The sequence below is a fragment of the Mytilus galloprovincialis genome, chromosome 6 (assembly GCF_965363235.1).
Source record: "Mytilus galloprovincialis chromosome 6, xbMytGall1.hap1.1, whole genome shotgun sequence".
NCBI classification, from domain to species: domain Eukaryota; kingdom Metazoa; phylum Mollusca; class Bivalvia; order Mytilida; family Mytilidae; genus Mytilus; species Mytilus galloprovincialis.
The window spans coordinates 73,180,364-73,192,947 of record NC_134843.1 but is presented as its reverse complement, the minus strand read 5'-3'; the positions used below and the strand labels follow the sequence as shown (position 1 = coordinate 73,192,947).

Here is a 12,584-nt window from a genome sequence, read left to right as displayed (position 1 = left end):
ACTAATTTAAATAGCATTTGCTCCCCTTGAACACTATTTGGCCCCTTCCGTGTCATTTCCCTTTAAATTTGCTGAAAAGTCATACTTTAAGTCCATTTACAGTAACGGCTAATATTTGATTTTACCATCTTAATTTCAATTTTCATATTGAACACATTTGACCATACAATATGAGTTCCCATGTATTTTTGTCATATATGAAGGAGGTTTTGGGTCATGTTTTCCTAAACACCTTATTGCTATTTGTCTGTCTGGATTGTTAAAACCACAAAATCAAATATTGATGAATATGCAAGTTTTCAACAATCCCGGAACATTAACAAAGATGTGTGTGAGAGGGTGAAAATTACCCTTCTGATGTACTGATATTTTTAGCACCCCAAGTGAGAATCTAATTCAGGACTTTCAGCACTGTAGCCATCGGTCTTAACCACAAGATCACGAACTCACATTTGATGAACTAATTTCTTCTATATTAACTGTACGTGCATAAATTCTGTATTATTTGATAATCAATCACATTCACGTTGCATGTTTGCATGATAATGGGTTCTGTATGAGTGAACTGTAGTGTATTGCAAAATTAATGCAAATTGTGATGTCAGTGCGCCTTCACGTGACATAATTATTTGTAACCAAACCGGCTTCTCATGTAATGTAACGGTTTATTTCGTCCTCTGTGATATTTTATCCTGAGGATAATTTGTCCCGGTAATTTTTTTCCAGGCATGGTATTTCATTTCACAGGTTGATTTTTCCCAGAGAAGTGAAAATCTATCAGATTTCTGTGTTATGCGGATAGTATGTACGGGTATATATTTGCCGTATTATATTTCACAGAACCGTGTGAAAAAGAGTCCCATTAACTACTATGTAAGTTACTCTCAATCAATATATACCTGACTATAATTATAAAATGTTTACAAAGGTAAGCAACTGTCTAGGGCCAGGTAAGGGAGGGGAAAAATTAGTATTAGTACTATTTCGCAGAACGATAAACAGATGCATAGACAGACCAAGGGGGTGGGGGAAATTTAGCTTATGACATATATGTAAGAAATCATTGAAGCTTGATGGGAGTGGGCAACCCTCTGGTCCATCAGAGCCCCCACACCTTTTTGAAAAGTTCTGGATCTGCCACTGAGATTTGCAGGTTTTCTTAGTAAAGATACCTTAAAATATCACAAACTGTGTGCTTTCCAGACCATAGTTTACATTTTTTTCATATTTTGCCGTGTCAAAATGACCTAAATTTAAAGGACAGTATATAGACCCAAAAATGGTATATCACATTCTACACATCAAGATTTTAGCAGGAAAGACTGCCATTGGAGTTTTTAACCATTGTGACTTTTAATTTGATCTACTTCACTAATTAAAGTCGTTGAAGTAGAATATTTAATGTAGGTTTGTCCACATTTTGGTATATATTAATACATGTTTAGAAATAATGTTGAGCCTGTTCCTAGATGCCTGTTATAGACTTCAATATTTATTGTTTATTGAAAATAAATGGAATCAATTCTTTCAGAAAAGTTTAATTCTATGGAAATGTATCCCCCCTTTTATAAGTTGAAAAGGCTACATAGAGGTCAATATACAGTCTCCAACAGAAAACCAAAAAAGGAAAAATAAAGTGAATTTTGGAGAATTATTAAATGTACATGCATTTGAAATATTTAAGATATATTGTTTCAATTTTTTTAGTTCTAGGTTCCACATAACTACCATTTTAGAAAACGATTTCAATGCTTAGTCTATTAGAGGGATATTTGATTTTCATTGGTTGTAAATATGGAATCTTATTCAGTGGCAAAGGAAATAGACACTGACAAGTCTTAGATAACATTTTATATAGTTTTGAATTTTTCTTCGTCAGTTGACTAAAATTAGATGGAGGTGTGTTCTAATTTCCAACAGAGGAGCAATCAACCTATATCAATATGTGCATGAAGCAAATTGATAGTTGCTAGATACTGAATGATTATATCCACAATAAAGGTTTAACCTGTGCATATATACTTAAAACAAGATAAAAAAAAGTCATGTCTTTTTCAGGACTTCTGAATCCAATCATGTAGTATGGAATGTTATTGAGATATGGTTTGGGTGGATGGATGGTCATGAAGGACCTGTAGTACAAAGTATATCACTGGATTTAGCTCTTTGTCTAAGTGTATTATTAAAGTACTTTGCTTTGAGCTCAGTTCATTGTTATGCAATTCATTCTTTGTGAAATTAAGATTTGACAGACAACTCTAATGGACAAGGATTTGTCAAAGTAGTATCATCTCTATGTACAATGTAAGTATTCAGGAGATAAAAGCATTCTATTTTGATTTGAACCATACATTTTATAAAAAAAAGTGGGAACAAATTTACCGGACAATGCTACTCCCACTACTAGCAATATGATGCTAGGTTGTTTTAATACATCTGTATTGCCTGCTGATGACTCGGCCCTGAGTGTAAACGGTCCTTCAATTAGGAGGGGAAAAAAATATAAGGCCTATCCAGTCTAAGGGAGCTACCATTTGATTTTTATGGGGGGAGCTAGGATGAAATTTGAAAAAAAAGGCAGGACAGGATTTTGAGTAAAAAAAAAGGCAGGATGAGTAACTTGGCAAAAAAAAAAAAGGCAGGATGACAATTGTTGTAAAAAAGTCAGGATAAGCTAAGAAAAAAAGAGGCAGAACCGAATAGACTGAAAAATAAAAAGGCAAGACAGAGATTACAACTAAAAAAAAAGGCAGGACAAAATTTTTCATCCTAGCCCCCCCCCCCCCCCCCCCCCCCCCCCCCCCATAAAAATCAAATGGTAGCTCCACAAAATTTGGGGTCGTAAATTGGTATCCTGTCCGAAAGATGGTTTCTGGATAATAACTTTATTATAAGTCAACAGAAATCAACAAAATTATAACACAACGTTTATAACCACAAAAGGAAGCTTGGGATTGATTTTGGGGGTTATGGTCCCTAAGGTTTAGGAATAAGGGGTACAAAGGTGCCCAAAACAAGCTTTAATCTAGTGTCGGTTTAAAAAGTTGTGTATAAGTATTTCAATTGTTCTGAAATTGTACCACAATGTTTAATACCATAAGTAGAAGGTTCGGATATATTGTGTGGGTTATGGGACAAACAGTCTAATAATTACGGACCAAAAACAAACATTTTTGTAAATTCAAGACCCTTAATTGGAGTTTGTCCAGAATGGTTCTTGAATTACCTAATACCAATGCTTTATGAAATCTTCTTTGAAAATTGGAGTTATCTTTCTTTGTTCAGTCAACTTAAATCAATTATACAATATACAATGCAATATTCACTTTATTACCAACTGATAAATTAAAGCAGTCATTAATAACCATTCAGTGATTGCAAGCACTTTCTAGGGTATGCCCTTTTACAAATGGAAAAATTATACATTTTTTTAGTTTCTGATCTCTTAACTGAAGTTTGTCTCCTCTAAATGTTTCTCATTTCAGAAATTAAAAAGAAAATTTCTTAAGATATTTATGTTTGAAAGGATTAATATTCAGCAGCATAGTGAATTGCTCCCAACACAAAAGCAAAACAAATATTTAAGTTCATTAGACCACATTCATTCTGTGTCAGAAACCTAAGCTGTGTCATCTATTTAATCACAATTCAAACTCAGAGCTGTTTCCAGCTTGAATGTTGTGTCAATACTAGCCCCAACTGTTCAGGCTTCGACCTCTGCAGTCGTATAAAGCTGGGCTCTGCAGAGCATCTGGTCCATTCATTTGTTTATTTTTCAATTTGTGTGAATTAACATAGTTACAGTAAATGCTAATTACTGCACTTTCATACCACAACAAATATTGTATTGGTACATGTATCACTCAAATGTGTATCCATATAACAAAAAAAATGAAAAGGAATAATTTTGCATTACCTTTTGAATACTATGACTTTTTAGATATGTAGACATATTAAGACTCATTAGTAGATGTTGATAATATTGGCTTAAAATGCTTGAAATTCTATCAGATTACTTTTGGAGCAGTTATGAGTTTTGAAATTAGAAAGATCATATCATATGCAACAAGTGTAGTAAGTTTCAAGTTGATTGGAATTCAGCTTCATCAAAAACTACTTTGACCAAAAACTTTAACCTGAAACTCCCACTTCCATTTTCTATGTTCAATGGACCGTGAAATTGGGGTCAAAAGTCTAATTTGGCTTTAAAATTAGAAAGATCATATCATAATGAACATGTGTACTAAGTTTCGAGTTGATTGGACTTCAGCTTCATCAAAAACTATCTTGACCAAAAACTTTAACCTAAAGCGGGACAAACGAACGAACGGACCCACAGACCAGAAAACATAATGCCTATCTACTATTGTAGGTGGGGGCATAAAAAATTTAATAAATAACACTCATAATGCTCATATTTGGTTGTCATCGTGCAACATAGTTAATAACACCATATAGAAAAAACATAGAACTCATTTTGTCATAAGACACTGTCAAACATCCATACATACTATCCACACTCATCTGTGTCCACACTTGTATGAAAAGGAAAAATATTGTATGTAAAATTGCTCCCGTGATGCGAATTGATTTTTTTTTTCTTTCGGTGAAATGATTGTTTATGAGATAATAAACTTTTTTTTCTCTCGCAATTATGAAAATTCTTACAGTAACGGTACTCGGGTTGACAAAACATCAAGTTTCACTTAATTGAATGTTTCAGCATGAAATCAGTTGAATTGCACGGGATTTTCGATGAAAAGGCTGTCTATTTGATTATTTTTCCTTTGCGGTATTTGATCTACACAATTGCGCCTTACAAATGAAATGCGAACATTGTGATAAGTAGCTATAGATTCATGTAACCATTTATAAGATCCCCATCTGAAACAGTGTGGTGGTGGAGTGGTTAAGGCGTTGGACTTAAGTTCCAATGGACGTATGTCCGCGTGGGTTCGAACCCCACCCGCACTAGTCTTATTTTTATTACACCAAATTGAAATTTTGCCTGAAACTGAGTGAATTGTACGCAAGTGAAGCTCCTTATAATATCGAATAAGCAATGCGATCAAAGTTCCCAAATATAGACCTACAGTTGCTGCTAGAACAGTAAGTAATGCTTTAAATTGTTACCGCAGTATTTTTTCCTAATAGCGCAACTGCAATCAGGAGTAACACTAAAAATGACTAAGCAGATATCATATGCCCTTGCAGTACACTTTTATGAAAAGGAAAAATATTGTATGTAAAATTGCTCCCGTGATGCGAATTGATTTTTTTTTTCTTTCGGTGAAATGATCGTTTATGAGATAATAAACTTTTTTTTCTCTCGCAATTATGAAAATTCTTACAGTAACGGTACTCGGGTTGACAAAACATCAAGTTTCACTTAATTGAATGTTTCAGCATGAAATCAGTTGAATTGCACGGGATTTTCGATGAAAAGGCTGTCTATTTGATTATTTTTCCTTTGCGGTATTTGATCTACACAATTGCGCCTTACAAATGAAATGCGAACATTGTGATAAGTAGCTATAGATTCATGTAACCATTTAAGATCCCCATCTGTAACAGTGTGGTGGCCGAGTGGTTAAGGCGTTGGACTTAAGTTCCAATGGACGTATGTCCGCGTGGGTTCGAACCCCACCCGCACTAGTCTTATTTTTATTACACCAAATTGAAATTTTGCCTGAAACTGAGTGAATTGTACGCAAGTGAAGCTCCTTATAATATCGAATAAGCAATGCGATCAAAGTTCCCAAATATAGACCTACAGTTGCTGCTAGAACAGTAAGTAATGCTTTAAATTGTTACCGCAGTATTTTTTCCTAATAGCGCAACTGCAATCAGGAGTAACACTAAAAATGACTAAGCAGATATCATATGCCCTTGCAGTACACTTTTATGAAAAGGAAAAATATTGTATGTAAAATTGCTCCCGTGATGCGAATTGATTTTTTTTTTCTTTCGGTGAAATGATCGTTTATGAGATAATAAACTTTTTTTTCTCTCGCAATTATGAAAATTCTTACAGTAACGGTACTCGGGTTGACAAAACATCAAGTTTCACTTAATTGAATGTTTCAGCATGAAATCAGTTGAATTGCACGGGATTTTCGATGAAAAGGCTGTCTATTTGATTATTTTTCCTTTGCGATATTTGATCTACACAATTGCGCCTTACAAATGAAATGCGAACATTGTGATAAGTAGCTATAGATTCATGTAACCATTTAAGATCCCCATCTGTAACAGTGTGGTGGCCGAGTGGTTAAGGCGTTGGACTTAAGTTCCAATGGACGTATGTCCGCGTGGGTTCGAACCCCACCCGCACTAGTCTTATTTTTATTACACCAAATTGAAATTTTGCCTGAAACTGAGTGAATTGTACGCAAGTGAAGCTCCTTATAATATCGAATAAGCAATGCGATCAAAGTTCCCAAATATAGACCTACAGTTGCTGCTAGAACAGTAAGTAATGCTTTAAATTGTTACCGCAGTATTTTTTCCTAATAGCGCAACTGCAATCAGGAGTAACACTAAAAATGACTAAGCAGATATCATATGCCCTTGCAGTACACTTTTATGAAAAGGAAAAATATTGTATGTAAAATTGCTCCCGTGATGCGAATTGATTTTTTTTTTCTTTCGGTGAAATGATCGTTTATGAGATAATAAACTTTTTTTTCTCTCGCAATTATGAAAATTCTTACAGTAACGGTACTCGGGTTGACAAAACATCAAGTTTCACTTAATTGAATGTTTCAGCATGAAATCAGTTGAATTGCACGGGATTTTCGATGAAAAGGCTGTCTATTTGATTATTTTTCCTTTGCGATATTTGATCTACACAATTGCGCCTTACAAATGAAATGCGAACATTGTGATAAGTAGCTATAGATTCATGTAACCATTTAAGATCCCCATCTGTAACAGTGTGGTGGCCGAGTGGTTAAGGCGTTGGACTTAAGTTCCAATGGACGTATGTCCGCGTGGGTTCGAACCCCACCCGCACTAGTCTTATTTTTATTACACCAAATTGAAATTTTGCCTGAAACTGAGTGAATTGTACGCAAGTGAAGCTCCTTATAATATCGAATAAGCAATGCGATCAAAGTTCCCAAATATAGACCTACAGTTGCTGCTAGAACAGTAAGTAATGCTTTAAATTGTTACCGCAGTATTTTTTCCTAATAGCGCAACTGCAATCAGGAGTAACACTAAAAATGACTAAGCAGATATCATATGCCCTTGCAGTACACTTTTATGAAAAGGAAAAATATTGTATGTAAAATTGCTCCCGTGATGCGAATTGATTTTTTTTTTCTTTCGGTGAAATGATCGTTTATGAGATAATAAACTTTTTTTTCTCTCGCAATTATGAAAATTCTTACAGTAACGGTACTCGGGTTGACAAAACATCAAGTTTCACTTAATTGAATGTTTCAGCATGAAATCAGTTGAATTGCACGGGATTTTCGATGAAAAGGCTGTCTATTTGATTATTTTTCCTATGCGGTATTTGATCTACACAATTGCGCCTTACAAATGAAATGCGAACATTGTGATAAGTAGCTATAGATTCATGTAACCATTTAAGATCCCCATCTGTAACAGTGTGGTGGCCGAGTGGTTAAGGCGTTGGACTTAAGTTCCAATGGACGTATGTCCGCGTGGGTTCGAACCCCACCCGCACTAGTCTTATTTTTATTACACCAAATTGAAATTTTGCCTGAAACTGAGTGAATTGTACGCAAGTGAAGCTCCTTATAATATCGAATAAGCAATGCGATCAAAGTTCCCAAATATAGACCTACAGTTGCTGCTAGAACAGTAAGTAATGCTTTAAATTGTTACCGCAGTATTTTTTCCTAATAGCGCAACTGCAATCAGGAGTAACACTAAAAATGACTAAGCAGATATCATATGCCCTTGCAGTACACTTTTATGAAAAGGAAAAATATTGTATGTAAAATTGCTCCCGTGATGCGAATTGATTTTTTTTTTCTTTCGGTGAAATGATCGTTTATGAGATAATAAACTTTTTTTTCTCTCGCAATTATGAAAATTCTTACAGTAACGGTACTCGGGTTGACAAAACATCAAGTTTCACTTAATTGAATGTTTCAGCATGAAATCAGTTGAATTGCACGGGATTTTCGATGAAAAGGCTGTCTATTTGATTATTTTTCCTTTGCGGTATTTGATCTACACAATTGCGCCTTACAAATGAAATGCGAACATTGTGATAAGTAGCTATAGATTCATGTAACCATTTAAGATCCCCATCTGTAACAGTGTGGTGGCCGAGTGGTTAAGGCGTTGGACTTAAGTTCCAATGGACGTATGTCCGCGTGGGTTCGAACCCCACCCGCACTAGTCTTATTTTTATTACACCAAATTGAAATTTTGCCTGAAACTGAGTGAATTGTACGCAAGTGAAGCTCCTTATAATATCGAATAAGCAATGCGATCAAAGTTCCCAAATATAGACCTACAGTTGCTGCTAGAACAGTAAGTAATGCTTTAAATTGTTACCGCAGTATTTTTTCCTAATAGCGCAACTGCAATCAGGAGTAACACTAAAAATGACTAAGCAGATATCATATGCCCTTGCAGTACACTTTTATGAAAAGGAAAAATATTGTATGTAAAATTGCTCCCGTGATGCGAATTGATTTTTTTTTTTCTTTCGGTGAAATGATCGTTTATGAGATAATAAACTTTTTTTTCTCTCGCAATTATGAAAATTCTTACAGTAACGGTACTCGGGTTGACAAAACATCAAGTTTCACTTAATTGAATGTTTCAGCATGAAATCAGTTGAATTGCACGGGATTTTCGATGAAAAGGCTGTCTATTTGATTATTTTTCCTTTGCGGTATTTGATCTACACAATTGCGCCTTACAAATGAAATGCGAACATTGTGATAAGTAGCTATAGATTCATGTAACCATTTAAGATCCCCATCTGTAACAGTGTGGTGGCCGAGTGGTTAAGGCGTTGGACTTAAGTTCCAATGGACGTATGTCCGCGTGGGTTCGAACCCCACCCGCACTAGTCTTATTTTTATTACACCAAATTGAAATTTTGCCTGAAACTGAGTGAATTGTACGCAAGTGAAGCTCCTTATAATATCGAATAAGCAATGCGATCAAAGTTCCCAAATATAGACCTACAGTTGCTGCTAGAACAGTAAGTAAGTAATGCTTTAAATTGTTACCGCAGTATTTTTTCCTAATAGCGCAACTGCAATCAGGAGTAACACTAAAAATGACTAAGCAGATATCATATGCCCTTGCAGTACACTTTTATGAAAAGGAAAAATATTGTATGTAAAATTGCTCCGGTGATGCGAATTGATTTTTTTTTCTTTCGGTGAAATGATCGTTTATGAGATAATAAACTTTTTTTTCTCTCGCAATTATGAAAATTCTTACAGTAACGGTACTCGGGTTGACAAAACATCAAGTTTCACTTAATTGAATGTTTCAGCATGAAATCAGTTGAATTGCACGGGATTTTCGATGAAAAGGCTGTCTATTTGATTATTTTTCCTTTGCGGTATTTGATCTACACAATTGCGCCTTACAAATGAAATGCGAACATTGTGATAAGTAGCTATAGATTCATGTAACCATTTAAGATCCCCATCTGTAACAGTGTGGTGGCCGAGTGGTTAAGGCGTTGGACTTAAGTTCCAATGGACGTATGTCCGCGTGGGTTCGAACCCCACCCGCACTAGTCTTATTTTTATTACACCAAATTGAAATTTTGCCTGAAACTGAGTGAATTGTACGCAAGTGAAGCTCCTTATAATATCGAATAAGCAATGCGATCAAAGTTCCCAAATATAGACCTACAGTTGCTGCTAGAACAGTAAGTAATGCTTTAAATTGTTACCGCAGTATTTTTTCCTAATAGCGCAACTGCAATCAGGAGTAACACTAAAAATGACTAAGCAGATATCATATGCCCTTGCAGTACACTTTTATGAAAAGGAAAAATATTGTATGTAAAATTGCTCCCGTGATGCGAATTGATTTTTTTTTTCTTTCGGTGAAATGATCGTTTATGAGATAATAAACTTTTTTTTCTCTCGCAATTATGAAAATTCTTACAGTAACGGTACTCGGGTTGACAAAACATCAAGTTTCACTTAATTGAATGTTTCAGCATGAAATCAGTTGAATTGCACGGGATTTTCGATGAAAAGGCTGTCTATTTGATTATTTTTCCTATGCGGTATTTGATCTACACAATTGCGCCTTACAAATGAAATGCGAACATTGTGATAAGTAGCTATAGATTCATGTAACCATTTAAGATCCCCATCTGTAACAGTGTGGTGGCCGAGTGGTTAAGGCGTTGGACTTAAGTTCCAATGGACGTATGTCCGCGTGGGTTCGAACCCCACCCGCACTAGTCTTATTTTTATTACACCAAATTGAAATTTTGCCTGAAACTGAGTGAATTGTACGCAAGTGAAGCTCCTTATAATATCGAATAAGCAATGCGATCAAAGTTCCCAAATATAGACCTACAGTTGCTGCTAGAACAGTAAGTAATGCTTTAAATTGTTACCGCAGTATTTTTTCCTAATAGCGCAACTGCAATCAGGAGTAACACTAAAAATGACTAAGCAGATATCATATGCCCTTGCAGTACACTTTTATGAAAAGGAAAAATATTGTATGTAAAATTGCTCCCGTGATGCGAATTGATTTTTTTTTCTTTCGGTGAAATGATCGTTTATGAGATAATAAACTTTTTTTTCTCTCGCAATTATGAAAATTCTTACAGTAACGGTACTCGGGTTGACAAAACATCAAGTTTCACTTAATTGAATGTTTCAGCATGAAATCAGTTGAATTGCACGGGATTTTCGATGAAAAGGCTGTCTATTTGATTATTTTTCCTATGCGGTATTTGATCTACACAATTGCGCCTTACAAATGAAATGCGAACATTGTGATAAGTAGCTATAGATTCATGTAACCATTTAAGATCCCCATCTGTAACAGTGTGGTGGCCGAGTGGTTAAGGCGTTGGACTTAAGTTCCAATGGACGTATGTCCGCGTGGGTTCGAACCCCACCCGCACTAGTCTTATTTTTATTACACCAAATTGAAATTTTGCCTGAAACTGAGTGAATTGTACGCAAGTGAAGCTCCTTATAATATCGAATAAGCAATGCGATCAAAGTTCCCAAATATAGACCTACAGTTGCTGCTAGAACAGTAAGTAATGCTTTAAATTGTTACCGCAGTATTTTTTCCTAATAGCGCAACTGCAATCAGGAGTAACACTAAAAATGACTAAGCAGATATCATATGCCCTTGCAGTACACTTTTATGAAAAGGAAAAATATTGTATGTAAAATTGCTCCCGTGATGCGAATTGATTTTTTTTTTCTTTCGGTGAAATGATCGTTTATGAGATAATAAACTTTTTTTTCTCTCGCAATTATGAAAATTCTTACAGTAACGGTACTCGGGTTGACAAAACATCAAGTTTCACTTAATTGAATGTTTCAGCATGAAATCAGTTGAATTGCACGGGATTTTCGATGAAAAGGCTGTCTATTTGATTATTTTTCCTTTGCGGTATTTGATCTACACAATTGCGCCTTACAAATGAAATGCGAACATTGTGATAAGTAGCTATAGATTCATGTAACCATTTAAGATCCCCATCTGAAACAGTGTGGTGGCCGAGTGGTTAAGGCGTTGGACTTAAGTTCCAATGGACGTATGTCCGCGTGGGTTCGAACCCCACCCGCACTAGTCTTATTTTTATTACACCAAATTGAAATTTTGCCTGAAACTGAGTGAATTGTACGCAAGTGAAGCTCCTTATAATATCGAATAAGCAATGCGATCAAAGTTCCCAAATATAGACCTACAGTTGCTGCTAGAACAGTAAGTAATGCTTTAAATTGTTACCGCAGTATTTTTTCCTAATAGCGCAACTGCAATCAGGAGTAACACTAAAAATGACTAAGCAGATATCATATGCCCTTGCAGTACACTTTTATGAAAAGGAAAAATATTGTATGTAAAATTGCTCCCGTGATGCGAATTGATTTTTTTTTTCTTTCGGTGAAATGATCGTTTATGAGATAATAAACTTTTTTTTCTCTCGCAATTATGAAAATTCTTACAGTAACGGTACTCGGGTTGACAAAACATCAAGTTTCACTTAATTGAATGTTTCAGCATGAAATCAGTTGAATTGCACGGGATTTTCGATGAAAAGGCTGTCTATTTGATTATTTTTCCTTTGCGGTATTTGATCTACACAATTGCGCCTTACAAATGAAATGCGAACATTGTGATAAGTAGCTATAGATTCATGTAACCATTTAAGATCCCCATCTGAAACAGTGTGGTGGCCGAGTGGTTAAGGCGTTGGACTTAAGTTCCAATGGACGTATGTCCGCGTGGGTTCGAACCCCACCCGCACTAGTCTTATTTTTATTACACCAAATTGAAATTTTGCCTGAAACTGAGTGAATTGTACGCAAGTGAAGCTCCTTATAATATCGAATAAGCAATGCGATCAAAGTTCCCAAATATAGACC

The 12,584-nt window shown here is 35.4% G+C and overlaps 11 non-coding genes across 11 annotated transcripts; all 11 read left to right on the top strand.

The window, feature by feature from the left end:
- Nucleotides 1-5,572: 5,572 nt before the first annotated feature.
- Nucleotides 5,573-5,655, top strand: Trnal-uaa (transfer RNA leucine (anticodon UAA)). The gene has a single exon. It is a non-coding gene; the product is annotated as a tRNA-Leu (tRNA).
- Nucleotides 5,656-6,253: 598 nt separating this feature from the next.
- Trnal-uaa (transfer RNA leucine (anticodon UAA)) lies at nt 6,254-6,336 on the top strand. The gene has a single exon. It is a non-coding gene; the product is annotated as a tRNA-Leu (tRNA).
- A 598-nt stretch (nt 6,337-6,934) lies between these two features.
- Trnal-uaa (transfer RNA leucine (anticodon UAA)) lies at nt 6,935-7,017 on the top strand. Its single transcript has one exon. It is a non-coding gene; the product is annotated as a tRNA-Leu (tRNA).
- Nucleotides 7,018-7,615: 598 nt separating this feature from the next.
- Nucleotides 7,616-7,698, top strand: Trnal-uaa (transfer RNA leucine (anticodon UAA)). Its single transcript has one exon. It is a non-coding gene; the product is annotated as a tRNA-Leu (tRNA).
- A 598-nt stretch (nt 7,699-8,296) lies between these two features.
- On the top strand, nt 8,297-8,379 carry Trnal-uaa (transfer RNA leucine (anticodon UAA)). Its single transcript has one exon. It is a non-coding gene; the product is annotated as a tRNA-Leu (tRNA).
- A 599-nt stretch (nt 8,380-8,978) lies between these two features.
- On the top strand, nt 8,979-9,061 carry Trnal-uaa (transfer RNA leucine (anticodon UAA)). The gene has a single exon. It is a non-coding gene; the product is annotated as a tRNA-Leu (tRNA).
- Nucleotides 9,062-9,662: 601 nt separating this feature from the next.
- Trnal-uaa (transfer RNA leucine (anticodon UAA)) lies at nt 9,663-9,745 on the top strand. Its single transcript has one exon. It is a non-coding gene; the product is annotated as a tRNA-Leu (tRNA).
- A 598-nt stretch (nt 9,746-10,343) lies between these two features.
- Nucleotides 10,344-10,426, top strand: Trnal-uaa (transfer RNA leucine (anticodon UAA)). Its single transcript has one exon. It is a non-coding gene; the product is annotated as a tRNA-Leu (tRNA).
- A 597-nt stretch (nt 10,427-11,023) lies between these two features.
- Nucleotides 11,024-11,106, top strand: Trnal-uaa (transfer RNA leucine (anticodon UAA)). The gene has a single exon. It is a non-coding gene; the product is annotated as a tRNA-Leu (tRNA).
- A 598-nt stretch (nt 11,107-11,704) lies between these two features.
- Nucleotides 11,705-11,787, top strand: Trnal-uaa (transfer RNA leucine (anticodon UAA)). The gene has a single exon. It is a non-coding gene; the product is annotated as a tRNA-Leu (tRNA).
- A 598-nt stretch (nt 11,788-12,385) lies between these two features.
- On the top strand, nt 12,386-12,468 carry Trnal-uaa (transfer RNA leucine (anticodon UAA)). The gene has a single exon. It is a non-coding gene; the product is annotated as a tRNA-Leu (tRNA).
- Nucleotides 12,469-12,584: the final 116 nt, after the last annotated feature.